At 43.3% G+C, this 22,694-nt stretch overlaps 1 protein-coding gene and 1 pseudogene across 29 annotated transcripts in view; one reads left to right on the top strand and one right to left on the bottom strand.

The window, feature by feature from the left end:
* The window catches only part of Erc2 (ELKS/RAB6-interacting/CAST family member 2), an 860,860-nt gene that overhangs the window by 709,625 nt on the left and 128,541 nt on the right, over positions 1-22,694 (bottom strand). The gene's annotated exons all lie outside the window — the stretch shown is intronic.
* LOC103693877 (PRAME family member 12 pseudogene) lies at positions 5,413-11,867 on the top strand (annotated as a pseudogene).

The following is a 22,694-nucleotide window of genomic DNA, read 5'->3' as shown; positions in this document are numbered from 1 at the left end:
CTCTGACCCAACCGCAAGTTTTGGATATCTTACCAGAGAGGAAATCACAACACTCTAGAGTGCTGAAACATTGTTTCCAGTCACCACATTGGAAAACACCAGAGAGAGTAGTTAACAGTTGCAAAAAAAAAAGAAACCCTTGAAGGACGTCCATTGGTGGATTCGTGTCTTAAATTCTAGACCAACCTCGGGCTGCTCCGAGGCTACAGCCACGAGCCTGAAGATGATTTTTGCCCAGGGACATACCAAGAGGCTTCAAAAATAGCAATTACTCATTCATTCACAGACACATAATCCTGCCTGCGAGCCAGACCACAAGGTTAAGCAGAGAAATCAAGCTGGACGTAAGACAGGACTCCTGCCCACGGGGACTCACAGTGTTGTAAGGCACAGATAATCCCACGCCTTAGTTATATAAACATTGGAAGAGACAACATTTGAAATCTGTCTGAAGTCCTATGGCTGATACCCAGAGGTTGAGATCTTTCTGAATGTAGCCTCCACCCAGAAGCTAGCACGAGTGTGGCGTGCTGCTGCATTGTTCTTGAGGAGTTCCATTTCCCCTTCACACTGAGGAAGGAGAAGGTCCTAGAGCACACAGAAGGACAGCATTCTCCTTCTTAGCCGAGTGCCCCGGTGCCTCAGAGGGCACTCAGCGTTCCATATTGACATAGATTACTGATTACTTTGTGATATAACACAATCTTGTAAATATGAGTTTCAGGGTCTTTAGTCACAAGGCTGTGCAACCATCAACATGATTTTTATCATGTTTATCAGCACATTAAGAAACCATGCATCCTTTAGCAATCCACCTTTCATTTCCTTCCCAGGACCAAAGCTCTGGGAGCCAAGCATCTTCTTTCTGTCTCTATAAATTTGAAAGACATTCTTTATCAGTGAAATCATGAAATAAGTGGTTTCTTTGGGTTCATATGCATTCAGCATTTAAGGCCTGCTTTAGCATCAGAACTTCATTCCTTTCTATAACTGAATTTTATTCCAAGATAAAAAATATGCTAACTCTTATTTATCCATTTACCAACTGATTTCGAACAGATATTCTTAGCGGCATTGTATACACTGGCCAAAAAAGTGCAAGTAATCTATTTGTCCATTAATTAATCAGTGCATAAATATGATCTATCCAATTTGGCCACAAATGTGGGTGATTTAGCTTAAGAATGACTCTGAAAATGTTATGTCTACACAAAAGAAGAAGCCAATCACGAAAGTTCACAAATAGTTCAATTCTACTTACAATCCATCCAGATAAGCAAATTCACAGCTGGAGGTAAATTAGGGAGTGCCAGGTAATGAAAAAGATGTAACTACTGACCACTATGATGTTTCCTGCTGCTGTGAGAAACATAATCTCAAGCTAGAGAGTGGTGCTGGTTGCACAGCTCTGAGAATCTATGAACACTGACAGTCTGTACTTACAGAGGCAAACCGTAAGTTAAATAAATTTTAACCTTAATAAAACAGTCACAGAAAATATGAACTAAGCCTACAGGGTCATATACTCTTTTTCCACCAACGATCCATCTCTAAGCCAATCAAAACAGATTGTGTTGTAGCGTGTAAACCTTCTGTCCTGCACCTGAGGGCGTGCTTTAAATATGCTTTAAGTTAGCATGGCTTTGTCCTTTGATGATGCCCTGGGTTCCCGAGTTGATCTAAGTTAATTTACAGACACACGTAATCAATCGGGATGGTGAGAATGGAAATTGGATGGATGGTGAGAATTCTTGAGAGCAGCTAAGAATAATGTTTGCTTTTGTCTTTGTCTCTTTGTTTGTTTTCACATCGCCCGTGTATAACCCTGAAGGAGGCTCCAAACGAAATCTGTGGACATGCTCTGATCACAGGTGTCTACACTGGCAAGCTGACAGCAAAGGAGCTGTCCCTGGGTGGGCAAGCTGTCTACAACACCGCTCCCCTGTTTTCACATCTACAAAGTAGGGCTCACTCTAATGGCTATCTTATTCCTGAGTGGAATAACAAAGACAGTACAGCAAGTGCCAGGTTTAAGGGAAGAAGAGAAGGTCCGTTTATCCATTCAGTATAATTTACCCTCTATCTCTCAGACTCATAAAATATAAAATAAGAGGAAGAAGAAATAGCTCACTGTAGGGGCGGTTCTGATGCTAAGGTCCTGATCACCAACTGGTTCTTGTTCTGTCAGTAAAGAAGCCATAGGCCAATTGCAAGGTGAAAGGAATAGGCGGGACTTCCAGGTCCCTGGAGGAAAAGAGACAGATTAAAGGGAGGAGAGGAATTCTTTAGAGAGAGAAAAGTCAAGCAGCCATGTGAGGTCTCAGGAGGAGTCTCGGCCTATGGCTGCCCCTATTGGTGAGTGGTCAGGGGTATTTAGCAGGGACCAGATGTATCTTAACAACTAAAGTTTAGGGTAGGTGGGAGGTGCAGAGATAAGAATATTGTTAAGGGCACACTTTTCCAGGTGGGAGATAGTAGTGCCCAGCAATTGTGTCCAAAGTCAAGTTGAAATTGAGCAACCTGTGTGTGTCTCTTTTATCCATGCATTCAAGGGAAACAGAGTGGGAGCTAGTAGCATGGCCCATTCCCAAGCTAAGACAGGGTAGCAAAAGCTATGTGCAGCAGCTCACAGGTCTGTAGGCAAACAACGCCACAGAAGAAATGCTATGCCCTGAGAGCCATGACTGAAAGTCATCTCTGGGTGGCTAGACACATAAAGAAGTTTTGTACCAGATGAGAGTGACATAGAGCCTACCACTGAATGGTGTCTTCAAGGAATGAGAGTCTGTCCCTAGCATGGAGCTACAAAAGGAAGAACCCATGGGAATATCCAGAGCCAAAGAGAAACCAAACCTACTGAGGAATACTTACAGGGAAAATCTGTACGGCACTAGACATCTGCCACACGGGGTTCTAAGCTCTAGTCAACCTTCCTAACAGTCCAGAAAGGTATTCACCATTACAGTCTCGTCTTAAGGGATGAGAATACAGACACAAACAAATAAAAGAAGTTGTTCCAGATCCCCCAGCTCAGTAAGGAGCCTTGCGTAGGTGGCCGGACCTCCAGGGCCCTGTTTGAACTACTACACCACTTGGGCACCGATGTGACACAAGCTCCTTCAGAATGTGCCAAAGAAGAATGGGGAGGGTGCTTACAGCAGACAGGTGGACAGTTACAACAATTTTCACAATTAAGAATTAACCACCCTTTCTAGACTATACAAGTGAGATCCCTGTCAAAGCCATAGTAATTTCTCTAAAACTAAAAGTCAGAAAAACAATGGCCAGTTTGCAATTCCCATTATTCAGTCTCTGATTGAAATCTTCCACTCCAACCAAGGCGATTCACACTTTTAGGTCGGTCACTCAAACCTCACTGGCTAGGTAACTATGAGCCTAGAAAGCAGCAATCTACAACACTGTCTTGCAGGGCCATCTCTTTGGGATCCCATGGCTATCGCAGTGGTCTCAACTTCCCAAAGTCTTCCTCTGTATTGTTCATTAGAGGGAAGAGCCCATCTAGTGCCCTCCTATATCAGGACAGGTAATCTCCCTGGTTTTCAACCTTGGGCCTGGGTACCAAACTGCTACCCTCTTTGCTAACCTCCATCAAGTACAGAAGAGCATGTGTTGGATGAAGATGTAGGAATGTTTTGCTTACCATCCTGATGCTCGACTCACTCTCCAGTTGGCCATACAGAATCAAAGCTCAAACAGAAAGCTCCTTTCTCTATGTTCACTGGGAAACTTAGAAACAGCATCCAGACTATGGGCTGTAATCGCTTGCAAGAAGTCCAAGTAGACTGCACCTTGTGTGCCTTGGCATGTGACCTTTAACCAGTTCTTTTAACCTTTCTTCCTACTTATTTATAATCCTTAAGCTGCCTTGCATAGACCAATATCACTTTAGTCCATAAGAGAGGAATGTTTTAAAGGACCCTTCTTATATCACACTGTCAGTGGCATGGGAACTAACTGATGTGGGGTGTCTAGTTGATTTCTAATCTAGGGCACTCAGAAGTTCAGTGACAACACCCTAGGACAGTGGGGGAAGCCAGTGTCTTTCTAGAATCATTATACTTCCTGATACATTGTCCTATTACACCGTAGCTAAATGAAAGTAAATCCTCCTTCTAAGCATAGTTAGGCTTATTTTTAAAAAGAGAAACAGAATGCAGGGACAAAAAGAAATGGAGCAGAGACTGAAGGAAAGGCCATCCAAAGACTGCCCCACCTTGGGATCCATCCCATCCACAGACACTAAACCCAGACACCATTGCTGATGCCAGGATGTGCTTGCAGACAGGAGCCTGGCATGGCTGTCCTCTGAGAGGCTCTGCCAGCACCTGACTGAGACAGATGCAGATACTTACAGCCAACCATTGGACTGAGCCCAGAAACCCCATGGAAGAGTTGGGGGAAGGACTGAAGAAGCTGAAGGGGATTGCAACCTCATGGGAAGAACAACAATATCAACTAACTGAACCCCTCAGAGCTCCCAGAGACAAAGCCACCAACCAAAGAGCATGTATAGGTGGGTCTATGGCTCCTGCTACACATGGAGCAGAGGACTGTCTTGTCTGGCCTCAGTGGGAGGGTAGGTGCTAGGTTCTGTGGAGGCTTGATACCCCAGAGAAGGGGGATGCTAGAGTGGTGAGGCAGGAGTGGCTGGGTGTGGGGGAGCGCCCTCTTAGGGGCAAAGGGGATGGGGGAATTGGGTGAGGGTCTCATGGAGGGGACACTGGGAAGGGGACAACATTTGAAGTATAAATAAATAGAGTAATTAAGAGAGAGAGAGAGAGAGAGAGAGAGAGAGAGAGAGAGAGAGCTCTAAGGAAAAGAGAGGTGGGAAGAGAATGGATAGGAAGAAAAGGGAAACAGAAAAAGAGAAAAAAACTCATAGGTACAGGCACACAAAAAACGTTCTAGTCCTTCTCTTATAGGAATAAATGCCAATTCAAATACTAAGCCGGACAAGGTGAGTGGATAGAATGGTCTCAGGCAGTTTAGCCCTCCCTGATCTCTGAAAAACAAAAACAGAATCTTCCGGGGGTACAGAATTGCAGAGAGCAAAGTCCTTGTCAGGGGCAAAGCACACATCACAGAGTGAACAAATTGGAGACCAGCAGTCATACACAGTACAGGTAATGCTTTCTAAATGTTTAAGAATACGAATGAATATTTTCTGAGAGAAATTGTAAAGAGCTAAAAGTGTAAAAATGACACTCTAAAATGAGCTGGCAGATTTGAAAAAGAATAAAATTAAGCGTGGTCATGGAAAGTACAGTATTGTGTACTTGTGCCTGCACAGGACACTCTGAAGCTTGGAGCCTGGAGTGACCGCATGCCCGGCAAGGGTTCGAAAATCTGAAAGAAGTGTGCAGATTGGCATCTGTGTATCTGAAAGCCATGATGAGCTTCAGGGCTGGCCTGACCCTGGCAAGAAGAGGCCTGCTGAGAGATGAAACCTTGGCAATCCCTGCTCTGCAGGACCTGCCCATGGAGCTCTTCCCACCATTGTTCAAGGAGGCCTTCACCAGCAACCAACCTAGCATCCTGAGGCAGATGGTGGCACCCTGGCCTTTCTGATGCCTTCCTGTGGGAACCCTGATGGAGACCCCCACACACAACCTGGAGACATTGAAGGCTGTGCTAGATGGCCTCGATTTGCTGATGACACAAAAGGATTGGCCCAGGAGGTGGAAACTACAAGTGCTAGATTTACAGTTTTTGGAATGTGTGGGCTGGAATAGAGGACGGTGTCTGCTCTGTAGACATTAGCCAAATCTAGCCAGCAGTGTGTCATCCCATACAAGGGGGAAACCAGGCCATGGCTGTGTTGACAAACCTTTGTATCAAGTCCAGGCATCCAAGTAAATACCTAAACTATTTTTATCAGTGGACAAAGGAGAGAAAAGATATGTTACAGGTGCTGTGCCTAAAGCTAGAATTTTGGGCCACCCTTCCTTCCCTATAACCCCTGAAAACTGCTGGAGGTAGCTGACTCTGGCTCTACCCAGGAACTGGAAGTGTATAAAGTTTAGGACCTGGAAACCTTTGCAATGATAGCCCCGGGCCTGGGCCAGTTGAGAGACCTTCAGAGACTCCTTCTCAGTGAAATCCAAATGAAGTGGCTGGGAAACCAAGCGATCAAAGACTGTTGTGTTACAGAGATCATTCCCCAGTTCTCCAAACCCCACAAGCCCCAGCATCTCTGTTTGAATAACGTCTGCTTCCTGAATAAACCCCCGGACCATGTGCTCAGGTGCTTAAAGAAGCCCTTAGAGACCCTTGCGATCCCTCACTGCAAGCTGTCAGAGTCTGATATGAGTTGTCTGTCCCAAAGTCCAAGAGTCCATTGGATCAAACATCTGGACCTGAGCAGGGTCACCTTTTTAAATTCAAGTCATGGACTTCTAGGAAGACTACTAGAAAGATTGACAGCTACAATGCAGAAGCTAGAATCAAAGGGCTGTATGATCATGGACTTCCAAATCAATGTCCTCCTGCCTGCTCTGAGCCAATGCTCCCAGCTCAGTGAGGTCAATTTTCTGGAGAACTTCTTGTCTATGGAGAGCCCGAAGAAGCTGACGCAACACACTGACAACCTGAGACAGCTGGCCAGGGAACTGTACCCTGCCCCTATAAAGTCTACAATGAAATCGGCAATGTCCTCCCACACAGATTTGCCCAACATTGTTCTGAGCTTAAAGATCTGCTTTGTGAGTAACAGTTGTGTAGTTTATGGAGGAGTGTCTACAACTTGAAGGCCACACTACATTTCTGTTGGCAATGAGAGAGATCACTGCTGAACTCTGAGAAATGAAAACCAGGACTCAAGCAACTCATTAGAAATAGAGCATGTGTACTCCAGCATTTTTGGATCCACTTGAGAAAGAAACAAGTCTTTGGTTCCTATTTGAAGGAGAAGTACTGATCTGTAGAACGGGGGCTTATTTTCTGTCTAATGTCAACAGTATAGACCCACCTTGTCACAGCAAAAGAGATTTGAAAATGGCACTAACTTTTGTGTTTGCCCTTCCAATATTCTTGTGTTCCCTTCTCCTGTTCCACCCTCTTTCCAGATTTTTCAGAGTAAATAGCATGCCCAATGTTTCTAGATTATTAAAACAAACAAACAAAGAGCAGAATTATAAATGACAGCTGCACAGATGGGTTAAGACTAAGCAGGGCTCTAGTGGTCAAAGGCCAGGGGAGATAATCCAAAGAGCCGTTGGTTAGTTGAAGAATCAAATAAACATTCCAAAAATCACAACACATGGGGATTTAAAGGACAGCATGCAAACAATGTTTGCATTTTTAGTTTTACTTCTGTTTTGTTGAGATAGGTCTCTCCAGGTCTATGTCCCTGGCTAGTCTACAATTCAGTATGTTGCATTGGCTGGCATTGAACTCACAGAGATTCACCTTCCAGAACCGCAAATGTTGATGAAAAGGACAAATGACTAGAAAGCTTCTTCCACAGTCTAATTCTAATAAAGGGAGGAGCCTGGTGAGTTCTGTAACTATTAAATAGTAGTTTAAAATTCTCTCCCTTAAATAAAGCCCACATGATTCCAGTTTATGCACTGTCTCAGAGAACCTCCCCATTCATCACTGGATGCCTGACCAACTTGACACAACAGCTAATTTTGAACATGAGGAACGAAACTCATAGCCCAACCTCGCACCCAGACCATGAGTACTGCTCATGAAAAAGTCAGATTTATAAAAGAAATACAGAATGTATATATAACTAGTTGCATTTCTTTTAGAAAAAAAATGGTGATTCAGTCACAGACAAACTTTTAATGTAAAGCATCACAACAGAGAGAAGAAAAAGAAAATCATCTGCTCAAAACTCAAAATATATCATTCATGTTTGTTTTCTAAATCTAAGCAAACTAGGAATAAAGACAACCACTCCTGAAATGTGCTCCACTGCATACAGGGAATGAATACCTAGTATAAGAATTCCTTTAAATGAAAGGAAGCCATGCCCATGGTCAGTAACACCTAGAAACATTATCCTGGAGGCTTGAGTCAAATCAGTATGACCAGAAACTGAGTATCAGATGAAAAGAGAATAATTCTAACATTAACAACTGTATTATATGGCTATGAACTTAGAAACATCCAGAGTCTATAAATTTTAGAAAATAAGAAAAATACTTTCCCACTAATAGGGAACGACAACAAGAGAAGAGGAAGAGGAGGAGGAGGAGGAGGAGGAAGATGAGGAGGAGGAAGAGGAAGAGGAGGAGGAGGAAGAAGAGGAGGAGGAGGAAGAAGAAGACGAGGAGGAGGAAGAGGAAGAGGAGGAAGAGGAGGAGGAGGAAAAAGAAGAAGAGGAGGAGGAGGAGGAGGAGGAAGAAGAAGAAGAAGAAGAAGAAGAAGAAGAAGAAGAAGAAGAAGAAGGAGGAGGAGGAGGAGGAGGAGGAGGGGGAAGAAGAAGAAGAAGAAGAAGAAGAAGAAGAAGAAGAAGAAGAAGAAGAAGAAGAAGAGAAGGAGGAGGAGGAGGAAGAAGAAGAAGAAGAAGAAGAAGAAGAAGAAGAAGAAGAAGAAGAAGAAGAAGAAGAAGAAGAAGAAGAAGAAGAAGAAGAGGAAGAGGAAGAGGAAGAAGAAGAAGAAGAGAAGGAGGAGGAGGAAGAAGAAGAAGAAGAAGAAGAAGAAGAAGAAGAAGAAGAAGAAGAAGAAGAAGAAGAAGAAGAAGAAGAAGAAGAAGAAGAAGACAGAAAATAAAAGATAGATAAATTTGAATATTAAATCAGGAATTTCTGTTACACAAAAGATACTATAGAGTGAAAAAAAAAACAAGCCATAAAAATGAAAGAGATTGTTGTTCATAAAATGCCAAAAGATTATTGCCTGCAATATATAATCCCACAACAGAAAAATGCAAGAAATGTCAGACCTGGCAGGCTCTCATGCTAGCATTTTAGAAGCAGTGGAAGACAGATCCCTGAGAGTCTGAGGATGCCTGATCTACATAACGAGGTACGAGAGCAGCCAGGGCTATAAGATGAGGCCTTGTCTCAAGAAAAGAGAGGAAAGGAGGGGAGTGGGGAGAGAGGAGGAGGGGGTAGCAGAAGGAAGGGAAGGGAGGAAAGGGAAGGAGAGGAGAGGAAAGGCTCAGTCGTTAAGAGCACACATTACTCTTCCAGAGTACCTAAGCTCTATTTCCAGCACCAGCATCTGTCAGTTCACCCACAACTGTCTGTAACTCCAGTTCCAAGAGATCCAGCACTCTCTTCTGGCCTTCACAGACACTCACTCACAGAGAGGGAGAAAGGTAAATATCATGTGTAGCAGCCTAGATTCTAGAATAGCCTGTCTGGTTCTAATTAATCCTGGCCAGATCATGTCCCAACGGTATGATGTAGAATGTATTTCTTAGCATGTCTGATTCCTCAACCATATATTAGGGGCCTACCTATGTCATTAAGTTCAGATAAAATGTCCCCTACACAGCAAGTATAAACTAGGTCATACTCTTCATATACCAGCAGGGCCTATCTCCATATCCTCCCATGCCCTCCATAGTTGAGTTAAATGGCCAGGGTGAAGCACTTGGATATATGTAGGCCCTGGGGTAGGAGCACATTGACACCTAGCATTCAGACACAAAGCTAGCCTACAAAGTGACATTTGACTGGGAAATTTTGCCTCTCTTCCCAAGCTAACACTGTACTTACTGTTCAAAAAGAAAGGTCTGGGCTTTAACACGTGACTGAGATTTCCCAATTTACCATGGCTTCCCCAAGCTAATATGGGCCTTTCCTAAGCCATAGTTTGGCCAACTGTAAAATGGAAATAATTGGGTGGACTTCACAGTATTTATTATTCAACAAGACTCTCTTTTTCTCCAGACAGACCCTGAGTGAAAAATTAATCCTCATCTTCCAACACTGATGATGTTACAGCCAGGAAGCAAAGAGCAGTGACCTGTTATACCTCACTAACAAACAAGACATCAAGTACACTTGTGCTTTTAGTAGATGGTGTTTAATCCTGTCTCCCAATGTGCTTTCCCTAGAAGAACATTCTCCAAGATGCTAGGATGTTTACTTTGAGGCTGTGCTCTAAGGGATGGTTAAATTATCGATAAAACCTGCTCACGATCTTTCTTTCAGGGTCTCAAGTACACACAAAGCACCTTCCCAAGGACAGTTGCTCATTCCCCTCTGCTGAAAGGCACAGCACTGTTACACAGTCCCTGTACCAGTGAAAGAGGGACAGAAAGGAAGAAATTGTCTCAGCCCTTGTCAGCACAGGGCCACAGTGTGAGGGAGGCCTGGCCTCCAGTCCTCTCTGTGGTTAGAGTGGGGAGTGGTTGTCTTTGACATGAGCTCATTCTGTCCAGTTCTCTCCCACAAAACTCAAATGCCTCACGTTTGCCAGCTCATTCATCTAACAACACTTGTGGGAAGCTGCCAGCCCTGTGTCCACTCCACCAGGGGATGAACCGAGGTGGCTCGCATAGAGGGCTTCAGTGGATCTCACTGCCATCACATCATTAGCAGATATGGGCCAGTGTCTAAAACCGATGTCTCCTCCAGCCAATTCTAAAATCTTCCAATCCCCCCTCAAAAAAAAAAACTCACAGAACTTCATTTTACATGACTCCCATAAGCTCCCGTATTCATTCCTTCCCTTTTTTTTCTAAAGAAAAAAGAAGACAGATGAAAATACAAGAAACTAAACCATACTCAAGTTTATACGGAGAAATGACGAAGGGAGACAGACGGTTTCCCTGAGCCAATGTTTAGAAGGCCAACTTCCAACAGCTACTGGGGTCACAATCTAATCCAGATTTCAGAATGTCTAAAACACAAAAAGGTAAATAGAATGAAAATATAATTATATATGTATGATGTGCATGGAACACACAATTATTTAAATGGGGACTGGCCAGATGTTTAGAATCTACTGTGTCTTATCCCCAAACATGGAAAATATGAGTTCCTGGCAGATTTTTTAAGAATTTGTGACCTTAAGCTCTTTTCCACACTGTGGGGGGAAAACAAAAAAAAATGATAAAGTTTTTGCACTGTAAAGCAGTTTAGGGCTCCATTGCTATGAAAACTGTCTCCAAGATATATAAAAATATGAACTGGCTTATGCCCAGAAGTCTTGAAGTTTCTTCTTCTTTTTTAAAATAAATCCACACTCCTTCTCAGGCAAGGACTTAGCATAACTCTGTCAAAGAAAGCAGCGTCTCTCTGCAGACCACTTGGCCTGCTCTATTTCTCTTGTGACTTTATTTGCTAATTAATCATTTTCCAGTTTGCCTCTAATCAATTTTTTAGGGCAGCTTCTCTGATCCTTCTGTCTGTAATCCCATGTACGGGATGCACAACACTTACCGTGGCTCTGACCCTTCCCTGGGCTAAGCTATGTGTGTGAAAAGACAAACAGCAGGCCAACTAGAAACATGTGCAGGAGCTGGCGGAAGGGTTGGAGTGCTGAGAAAGGTATGAGGAAGAGAGTATTCCCATATACAGGCCCAGGGCCTCTCTCTTCATGTAGAATACTCTACAGAAGACCTAAGGTAGCTGAACAACACACACAGGATGCTGGTTTTCACAAGCAGCAAGACCCTGGGCTCCTCACATGGACATGGTGCCACTGACGATTGTAGAACCCACATGGGTGGATACGTGACATTTGGCCACGATTTATAACACCAAGAACAGAACACATGGGAGGGTCTGCCTTTGTAAGCAAGAAAGAGTTCTGAGTTTTATTGCACACCAACGGTCTAAGGTGACATGCTACTGGAATATAGCACTCAGCTTAGATTTAAGGACTCGTGTTCTAATTATAGCTTTGTGTCCAACTAGTTCTATGGTCGGAAAGGTCACTAATCGTGTCTGTGGAGAGCAGTGAAGAAGAGCAGAATTCTGATTTTGAAACTTCCTACCTGTTACAGCCCCTGTGGCTCTCAACAAATCACTGGGACACTCTTAAATATCAACTCTTCATCCATAAATAAAAAGCAATTAATTTTAACTAACTTACAGAGTTCACGCAAAGACTACATGAGATGCTCGCTGAGTAAGCAAGCAAGACAGTGGTTCCCATAAAGCTTGAAGTGTAGGGTCTGGCACATGACGCACGGTATCAATATTTGGAGATAATGAGGGCTAGAGACCCAGAATTCGAAATTCTTTCTCTTCCCTCTATTTAATCAAGAAGCAGAGACAGGCCTACTGAACATAAATTTTCAGTCATCAAACAAATGCAGCAGTGGAAACAATATACTAAGCACTTCGGCATTTTCTTAAATAAGGGAAAACAGGAAACAGTTGTTTTAAGACCAACTCAAAGAATGGGTGTAATTGATTTCCCATTAACTGGCCTGCATATAATTCTACAAGGGGCTCTCAGGAATACCAACCATTCCTGTTTGGAAAGTCAAACTATTTTTCTAGTGTTATACATAATATATGAGCAACTATAGGGCAATAGCATCCCCTACTGTTAACATTTCTCAACCTAACATTAGTTTTAAAAAAATCTGAAGTTTAAGAAATTGGTAATTGGGTACAGCAGTAGATGAACAACACAAAACTAACTGGATGATAATTTTGGAGGATTTTTGTCTCATAATGCTTTGTCTCGGCTTTTGCTTATATATTATGATTTCTGGTCTTATGTTTACATGTAATTTCTCTGTGTATGAGTGTGTGTGTGTGTGTATGTGTGTGTGTATGAGTGTGTGTGTGTGAGTGTGTGTGTATGAATGTGTGTGTGTGTGAGTGTGTGTGTGTGTGTGTGTATGTGAGTGTGTGTGTGTTTCTTGAGCTTTTCTTTGACTCTTTTTTTCTGGGTTTTTTTTTCTGTTTTATATGCCTGTTTGTTTTCTAATGAGAGAGAAGAGGTGTATTTAACTGAGTGGGGGAGGTGGGAAAGATCTGGGTGGAACTGGAGGAGGAGAAATCATAATCAGAATATATTGTATAAGGAAAAAAATCTATTTTCAATTTGAAAAGAGGTTGGCATTTTTAGTGCATTTGAAGAAACAACCACAAATGTGTGATCTAGCGCTAATAGATTAAAATTTTTATAATATTAAGTCAGAATCATCTGCTGTCACAGGATAGCACTTTTGTTTAATTACTGACAAATCTTTCCAGATAGCACTTAAAAATCTTTACTGTCTATTTTTCCTGTTACCTTCTCTTTACCACCTCACAACATGTTCATTTAACAAACGGCCAAGTACCTAAGAACTTTTAGAATAAGTAAAAAGGTTTATCTGGATTAATTTCAAATGCCTGGATAGATGGTAATACTACCTACCCTGAGCTACATGGATACCCTAACTAAACTCTAGTCCCTTCTACTCAAAATTTTAATGAGGAGAGGTCGTCCCTGAGTACCACCTGCTTCTCACTGCTTCTCTTCTTCACTCCACCCTGAGAGAGGAGAAGAAAGGCATCCTCACCACTTAGTGTCCCAGCAGCATTAACTGGTAGGTGCTTGTCCCACCACCTGTGTGCCGAATCAGGATTTGCAATTATGGCATGACCCCCTAAGACACCTGTAGGCACATGAAGGTTTGAGAAACAGCATCTCCAAGCTTACTACTTCTTCAAGCAAAGCTCCTTTGCCAATAAATATGGGAAAGGAAGACAGACTGAGCACAGCAAGGTGGTGTGACAAGATGGTGTGACTCATTAAGCCTAAGTAACCTGTGAGTGGTGCCCCCCAACAAGACAAAATACGTGAGCTGCGTCATCTGCACTTCTACTCAAACACTACTGAACTATCTGTTATTTCATAGATGAATGTGCCAAGAGTCCTTTCCCAGTCAAAGAAGGAATCCTACCAGCTTCACTTATGTATATGTAAATATAATCATACAACATATGTAAGACACGATTGTACACACTCATTTATTTTGGGTAATATAGATTATGTTAAACTTAATTCTTCACTGTTATTTGTCATTATTTTCTAAAAGATAATCTGAGGGGAGATTTTAAACAAGCATTAGAAATGTCAATACTGCATCTAACACCTGCTTTTATTCATCTTTTCCTGCCTTTAAACAGCATTTCTGTGTGCCTATCTGTTGTCCTGGTGGAATTTTAAGTGACTGGAGAGAGGATAAAGAGTCAATGTTGAAATTTCTTCAAATTATAACTTGGACAACATAGTAAGCAAACAGAACTATACTGGTTCATAAGTAGCCTAAGAACTCAAACTCTCTGAGTTTTCTATTTAATTACTGCATTAGAGTTGAAGGCCAGTATTCTTTTCTTGGGTATGAAGTTAGGATACTTACCACTACTTCCCCAAAATGTCTAAACATTTAATGTGAAAACACTTAATAAATATGCATGCATATCTATATACATGTGTATAGAGAAAAAAGATTAATATATGAATGAATGAAGTAAAATTAATGAACCATAACCCATGTGATCTTTAATACTGATTGGCTACTTGAAGGGACTTAGAATCACCAAGGAGACATCTTGGCATCTTACCAGAGAGGTTTAACTGAGATTTAAATGGGTGGCACTATTCCACCAGGTCCATTTCTAGACCAGGGATCTAGAAAGAAAAGGAAGAGAAGGAGGAGGAGGAGGGGAAGGGAGAGGAGGAAGAGGAAGAAGAAGGAGGAGGAGGAGGAGGGGGAGAAGGAGGAGGAGGGGAAGGAAGAGGAAGAAGAAGAAGGAGGAGGAGGGGGAGAAGGAGGAGGAGGGGAAGGAGGAGGAGGAGGAGGAGGAGGAGGAGGAGAAGAAGAAGAAGAAGAAGAAGAAGAAGAAGAAGAAGAAGAAGAGGAGGAGGAGGAGGAGGAGGAAGGAGGAGGAGGAGGAAGAGGAGGAGGAGAGGAGGAAGAGGAGGAGGAGGAAGGAGGAGGAGGAAGGAGGAGGAGGAGGAGGAGGAGGAGGAGGAGGAGAAGAAGAAGAAGAAGAAGAAGAAGAAGAAGAAGAAGAGAAGAAGAAGAAGAAGAAGAAGAAGAAGAAGAAGAAGAAGAAGAAGAAGAAGAAGAAGAGGAGGAGGAGGAGGAGGAGGAGGAGGAGGAGGAGGAGGAAGAGGAAGAGGAGGAAGGAGGAGGAGGAAGGAGGAGGAGGAAGGAGGAGGAGGAGAAGGAGAAGCAGCAGCAGCAGCAGCAGCAGCAGCAGCAGCAGCAGCAGCAGCAGCAGCAGCTGAACACCAGCATTCATCTCTCTCTGCATCCTGACTCATCTGTGACCAGCAGCCTTACATTGCTCTGCCACATCTTCCCCAATACAATAGGCTGAATGACCTCTTTGAACCAAATAGACCTTCTCTTCCATAAGTTGCTCTTTCAGGTATTTTGTCTTAGCAAAGAGAAAATAAATGTATAGGTCCCATGAAAAAAGAATGTGGTCAACATATCATAAGAATTTAATACTAATAGACAAGGAAGAAAAACATTAAGCAAAGTGTTCATTGCTAGGTGAATGAGAGATGAAGAATGCCTTCTAAAGGCATAGGGTTTGTAGGGGAAGAATGCTGCATTGTTAATTGGATACTTTTTACTATTTAACAATGCTGTGAATATACTTTAAAACTTCCTGAATTACACAACTTTAAACTGTGACTTTTATAGTATGTCAGGTATATGTCAATGAACGTGTTAAACATTATGGGTGATGGGGAAATGGTGACGTGACTAATCAGGTTAAAGTGCTCCTTGAGCAAGCATGAGTTCCATCCATGGCCTGGAACACATGTGAAAAAAAGCTGGGTATAGCAGTAGTGCACACTGGTGATCATAGCCCTCCAACAGCGAGATGGGAAGGAAATAGAGACAGGAGAACTGGCTGGAAGCCTGAGGGTCAGCTAGAATGGGGCATGACAGAAACGAAGAGACTCTGCCTCGACAAGATAGAAGAGTACTGACTCCCAAATGTTATCCTCTGACCTGCACACAATCGTGGCATGCCCAAACATATGCATACAGATAAACGCTCGTGTACACACACAATAATAATTAATAATAAGAAGGAGGAAAGAAAGAAAGAAGGAGAGAGAAGGAAGGAGGGAGGGAAGGAAGAAAGGAAGGAAAACTTTTAAGATGCTGAGAGACAGGCACATTACTGAAGCTTTCCTATGTCCCACTTTCATATGGCAAATAGTTTTTCCAAAAATAACTTACGTACTTGGAACTGTACTTTAGCTAATATTCTTCAGGTTGAAAGAAAAACAATAAGTTTGGCCTGTCTTAAGTCAAAACTTAAGAGAGCACAGGAAAGAGATAAGAGATCGTGTCGTGCACTTGAAAGTGGGGGATGAGTCAAGGAAAGGAGGAAATGGGAGGTAACAAGGATCTCTAGCATGTGACTTTGTTTTCAACAAATTCTTCTTCCAAACGGAAAGCACCCAGGGCCAAGGGCATAGCAGAGACACGTGACTTAAGGCAGATGTCCACCATGACCAATCAGTCGTGGCACCTGGTATCCACCATCAGCAGCTACTCCAAGAGTGAGATTAGTAGAGAGCCCAAGAGGAAGCTATAACAATTGCTGTCACAATCGTGAGCTCTTACAAAGAAGAGCTATGAGCGCTGTTGAATAATATAATGGCGCTATGAGTATGTCTGGGTCATACTCAAGGAGTTCCTAGAGCTCTATACACAAAACTCTGATCGACGACATACAACCATACAACCACTTCACCTTCTGACCTTCTAGAGGCCATAGAGGAACGACCCCACAGTGAAAGTTGTAAAGATTTGATTGGGAATAATACATCACTGGTGGCAGGGATTAGAAGGAAAAGCCACCTTGCTTACTTGTACAGGAGAATAAACTAACCACTACTTGCACAAAGCCACTGCCAAGACAGCAGTACACCTAGTTGCAAGCCACAGGCACCAAGCATGCATGGCCCTGTTCTTCCCCCATTCTTCTAGATGTTCTTCAAACCAATCTTGTTTGGTTCTGAAAGCCAGAGGGATTTGATTACCACATAATTAGTATCGGGGCATGTGCGACAGCCAGATTTCCACACTAGAGTCAAGCATCTTTGAGCCAGATGCCTCCCTCCACTGCATACCCCAGATGGTGCGGCTGCCACAACCGCACTCTGACCCCCTCACTGTTGGCTGGCCAGAGGCTCTGAGGTTTGGGGTCTTGGAAGAGAAGATTCATTCCAACCAGGATGAAGTCACTTCTCTCTGATATGACTTCTCAGATGACACCTTTAGGGATGTTTTTGAGGATCGATGTTCTTCTGCCTTGGCGTTTAAAGACATTGCAGTGGATTTAGGGGGAAACTGTGGAATAAAGGTCAAGAATTAAGGGGCCACTTTGGAGTCTGGAAAAGAAAAGCTGCATCCGGTAAGATCCGTTGTAATGGATGAAGCCAGGGAGAGAAAGACAAATGCCACGGCAAAAGAAGTATGACTAAGAAATGAAGAACTCGCGATAGCTATCTCACACGACTTGCTTGTGCTTGTCTTTGGTCTACCTGGATAATTCTGTATCTACTGTTTATGACAAAAGATATCCTCAGTGAATGTACACACGTGTGGGTGTGCAGTGAGGGTTCACACAGATTTCGTATGCTTTCGGGGTCTTTTTCAAGCCTCCAAACTAGGAAGAGAGGATAAAATTTTCTCTCGAATACAGTAAAAAGTATTTTTAAACAAGGTCTTGATGGTGTTCCTTTCATCTGTGGATATTCCTCTTGTTTTACGATTCACTCGAGACCTTTAAAGTAAAGAAGAAGGGAGAATGGCTTTCAACTCCCAAGTCTGGAACAGAGCTAACCTGGCAAGTCCGAGAGGGGTATAAAGGATCTAAAAGTGCAGACTCGGCCGGGGCCGGAACAACCGTTGCTGAACCGAAGACAAGTTGGAACCGAAGCAAGCCCTGACTCACTCCAGGTCTTACGGGCATTCTTCCTAGTAAGATGAACTATTGGTCCTGGGTTACATAAATTTCAATCTACTAGAGCCCTTCCCAAGTTACAGGGAGGCCAAAGGCCTCCACACATCTGCACCCCATTTAAACTGGATGGTTGTCCCTCTTGGTCAGGACTTTAGCTGAGAACTAAGAGCAGCTTGCTGCGCAAACCCTTAGAGAACAGGGTCTGCAAAATAAGTGATTTTTTTTAAACTGTAACTTTGAACATTTTATTTCTTCAACTCAAAAGTCTAGAGGGAAATAAGCAGGAACGTGAAGAATTACAGGTTTTATGGTTATAAAAGGAAGACAAGAAACATGCAAGCACAGTGTCTGCAAAACACACACCACTTATCCCTTTAGGAAAGCTCTTAAATGACACTGTTTTTGGGAATCATGCTTTTAAAAGGCTGGAGATGCAGTTCAGCTGAGCGAGTGCTAGCCTAGCATGTGTGAAGGCCTGGTTTCATCTCCAGCACCCCATAAACAGGGAGTGGTGCTGTGCACCTGTAATCCCAAGAGGCAGGAGGATCAGAAGTTCAAGATCATCTAAAGTACACAGGCCAGCCTGGAACTCACGATATCCTGTCTCGGTGGAGGGGTCAGGACTAGGCAAGTGCTCTAAATGGAAATATCTCCCCAGCCCCTTTGCGTTCCTTAATGGTTCAGCTTGAGACTGAGTCTCATTAAGTTCCCCAAGCTGTCTTTAAACTTGATCCTCATGCCTTGGTCTCTTGAGTTACTGGGATTGGAGGCCCCTTCCACCAGACTGAACAGGAAGTGTCTTTGTTCTAATCTAATGATAATCTACAAAATAAAATTGTGTGAAAATTAAGACACAGCTTTTCAATCACGTGGTCAAAAACTTACACACACATCGCCAACCATGGTAGTGCACCCTTTACTCCTAGCACTTGGGAGGCAGAAACAGGCAGATGAATTAGAGGCCAGCCTGGTCTACACAGCAAGTTCCAGGACAGCCAGGGCTACATAGTGGGACCCCTGTCTCATCTACTATGTCCCAGGCACAATACTACAATAGTGGTGAGGATGGGGTGAGAAGGAATACACTTAACATTCTGAATATCTAAATAGCTTTGTATCCAATAAGCTTTAATAGCACAGCATATCAAGAAATGGTAAATGCAGGAATAAAGAAATCGTGAACAGGACAGGAAGCAATGCAGTGTGTCAGAAGGCGTTGGTTTTCACAATGTAGTAGCACTTGGTCAAGCTTCCTCCAGTAATGCTGCATTTATTTCAGCAAAGACTTAAAGGGGAAAAGATGCTTTCAGAGAATAGTTTATTTACCTCTATTTGTCACAAATATTGGTAAGGGCTTAAAAGAATACTTTTACTCTATTTTAAATATCTATATACTAGCTAAAATGTTTAAACTCCACAGAAGTATTTTAATAGTCCATATACTATTCAAATTCTAAAAAAAAATCATGGGCACTGTATTAATCATTTTTCTTTGTCTCTGTGACAAAATACCATGACCAACAGTAACTTATAGAAGAAAGAACTTGGAGGTGGGAGGACTGACAGTTCTAGAGGGGGTGCACAATGGTTGGGGAGGCTGGCCAGCTACCAGGCGGCAGGAGCAGGAAGCTGTGAGATCACAACTCAGATAGAGAAGGAGGGAGGGAAAGGCGAGAGGAAGAGAGAGAGAGAGAGAGAGAGAGAGAGAGAGAGAGAGAGAGGCAGCAAAGCTATCAACTCTCAAAGCCTGCTCTCAGTGATGTACTTCCTCCAGAATGGCTTCACATCTAACATTTCCATAACGTCCCCAAATACTGCCACCAATTGAGGTCAAGTGTTCAAATGCTTGAGCTCGTGGGGGACATAAGCCTGCTTTAGAATGGGAGGGCAACCCGCAAGAATTGGAGAATACAGGCACAGAAACCAGTGAGGAAAGGCTGGACAACCTAAGACAAGAGCAGTCAGGGCCTAGGTGGCAGATGACTCTCCGGTCTCTAGGACCCAGGCAGAACAGATGACCAACACCAACTAGAAAAGGCAGGGCAACTGCAAAAGCTCCCCTGTGTGCACATAAGAAGAGATGCTCAGGGGGAAAACCCAAGAGGAATAAAACTCAGAGTGGTGAATGGAGCCAAGAGTTGCTTAGGTAGATATAGGTAAAAGTTAAGACTACAAAAAAACAACCAGTCCAAAGTGAAAGGACTTCAGGGAGTCATCAGAGAATCACACAGGCATAGGAATCACACAGGGTGTCCTCAGGCCAACCCTTACTCCCTGAGAAGCAGCAGTTTCCTCATCTACAAAACCAGTCAACAACTATACTTCACAACTTTAGATTGGATGCATTCTCCTCGACAGGCTTCAGATCCTGTAAACAGCTGTTTGAGAAATGATCACCCTTGTGTTAAAATTCGCCCTACCAGTCCATGCTACCAGTGGAATGATGGTGTCTGCGAAGCCTATTAGTGTTCTTCCTATCACTACCATCTCGCCCCTTTGCGATGACCTCCCCACCAATTCCATTAAGAGGTTCAGGCTAACCCTCCCATCAAGAGTTATGCTTGAACCTGTGCTAACCTTGGGCTAGCTTTGGTTACTAGAATTCAGAGTTGATGTTTTCCTAACTTTGAACTCAAGAGAACTTGCTAGTTTAACTTTCATTCTCTTGAGACCTCTGGCAAAGAAGCAATTACAGAGATTAAATTGTGTGTGTGTGTGTGTGTGTGTGTGTGTGTGTGTGTGTGTGTGTGTGGAGAGAGAGAGGGAGAGAGAGAGAGAGTAAGAGAGAGAGAGAGAGAGAGAGAGAGAGAGAGAGAGAGAGGAGGGACAGTGGTTCTTCCATAGGAAGCAAATGAGTCCTAAGTATCACCTCCCCAGCCCAGTGGCAGAGTCTGCAGTGCAGTACATGAAGCACACAAAGTGTAGACCTATGATTCCCTGGCTCCAGAAGGTGAAGCTGGGAGTTTGGAGGGATGAAAAAAAGCTACAGAGGCACACGCACACGCCCCCACCTGAGTACTTAATTGTTGATCAACATATTGCTGAAAGGTGAGGACTACCTGAGGCCAGGAAAAGTGCCTCCCCAAAGAGAAAGAGGGAGTAGTAGTTGAAAATTCATGCTTTGAAGATGCCCAAGCTATGCTCTTTGACATGAGAGACCATGAGGAAGGAAGGCCAGCCATGTAACAGAAGCCACCATAACTGCCCTTGTCGTATAACCAGATGACTTCAGTCTCATGAGTGACCTAGAGGCAATAAAAAAATAAATAGAATAGGATAGAAAATAGATGATAGATAGATAGATAGATAGATAGATAGATAGATAGATAGATAGAACTGCCAACTGAGTCCAACCATACCCAACATAATCTAATGACCCCTAATGAGCAAATTAAACAGTTGCACCACCAAGTTTAGGTTTGACTCACAGGCATCAGTACACAAATGGCACATAAGATGTTTAGAACATTGTTGCCGTGACATAAAAGGTATTGGTAGTTTGCTTAGGCTTATTAAGAAGCTAGTTCTAGAACCAACTTCCCTTCCTACCCTGGACCTTTTGTATAAAGTTATTCTCCAAGCATCACGGCTGTCATCCTCACTGGCATAGCTGTGACTACTCACAAGAAATTCCTGAGATCAAGCTTATCCACTGTTGATGTTCCCTCATAGAAAGAGGGTTAGGGAGAGTCACTGGCCCCTGACCCAAGACTCCAGCAGCTCCCTTCTGAGCCTTATGGTGTCAAGAGATGCCAGAGTATGCAGATTGTAGAACATTAACTGAAGAAGTCGCTCCATGTGTGCAGCTATGAGGAAGTCATCCATGCTGGGGTGAAACTTCCCAGTGTAGGAGCTGCTTTAAGGATCCTCCCACACTCCTAGAAATAAGCCCTCATCCATGCACTGTAAGGAAGCCCAATAAACTCCCTCGTTGCCACAAGTTCGACTTTAGTGGTACCATACTTTGGTTCATTGGTGGTACTCTGTAAGAAGGGAGTCAGTATTTGGTTACCCGTCACCACGTCATGTGTGTTTGCTAAAAGGTCCAAGCATGCTTGTCTCAAAGTGTCCTCTAAAGCCACTTGTCTAGTGACAGGCTGGTCCCCAGCCCTGTGTCTAACAGAAGTGAGGACAGTCAAACTGTCCAAGAGTAGAAACACACTGCTGTTGAGAAGAGAGGAGGGTAGGTTGAACAGAACACGCCCTTGAAAGCAGCTACAAGGTAAACAACTTCCAAGAGGGATTACTGTTGTTAACTGCATGCACAACACCCCCCCCCCAAAAAAAAAACTCATCTGGAGAGGAGCTGCTGCCCCCGGGACTCTCACAATGCAGAACTTCAGCATTATTGTTTCAATGGGGCTTCCCCAGCCATTTCCACCAGATGTTTGGGGGCCAGATTTAATGTGGTTACTTTTGTTATCTCAACTGAAGAGCTACAGTCTATCATTTCCACTGAAGGTTTAAAGAGTCTGATTTGACAGTGTTTCACTATCTGCTTGTCCATATGTGCTGACTGAGACTTAGTCCTCCACATTTGCCTGCTCTGTGCCTAATAAACTCCCTCATTTTAAACTGGAAGCATTACCATGGATCATTCTCGATGCAGGACAGTTACAAAACAGATGACAAACACCGTAATCACTGATCAATGGTCCTCCACTAGCTAACAACCTAAGAAGTACTAATGACAGATAGCCCTTTGCGGAGTTAGAACTCATCTCATTTTGGGGGAAGTTAAAAGCACTGTGGAAAAAAATATTAATCACAGAATTCTGAAATATCAAGATTCACCTGTCCCCTCTGCACTAATGCTCT

Source organism: Rattus norvegicus, chromosome 16 (genome assembly GCF_036323735.1).
Source record: "Rattus norvegicus strain BN/NHsdMcwi chromosome 16, GRCr8, whole genome shotgun sequence".
Taxonomy (NCBI): Eukaryota; Metazoa; Chordata; class Mammalia; order Rodentia; family Muridae; genus Rattus; species Rattus norvegicus.
The sequence above is the reverse complement of the archived record's forward strand: the minus strand, read 5'-3'. Positions and strand labels throughout refer to the sequence as shown.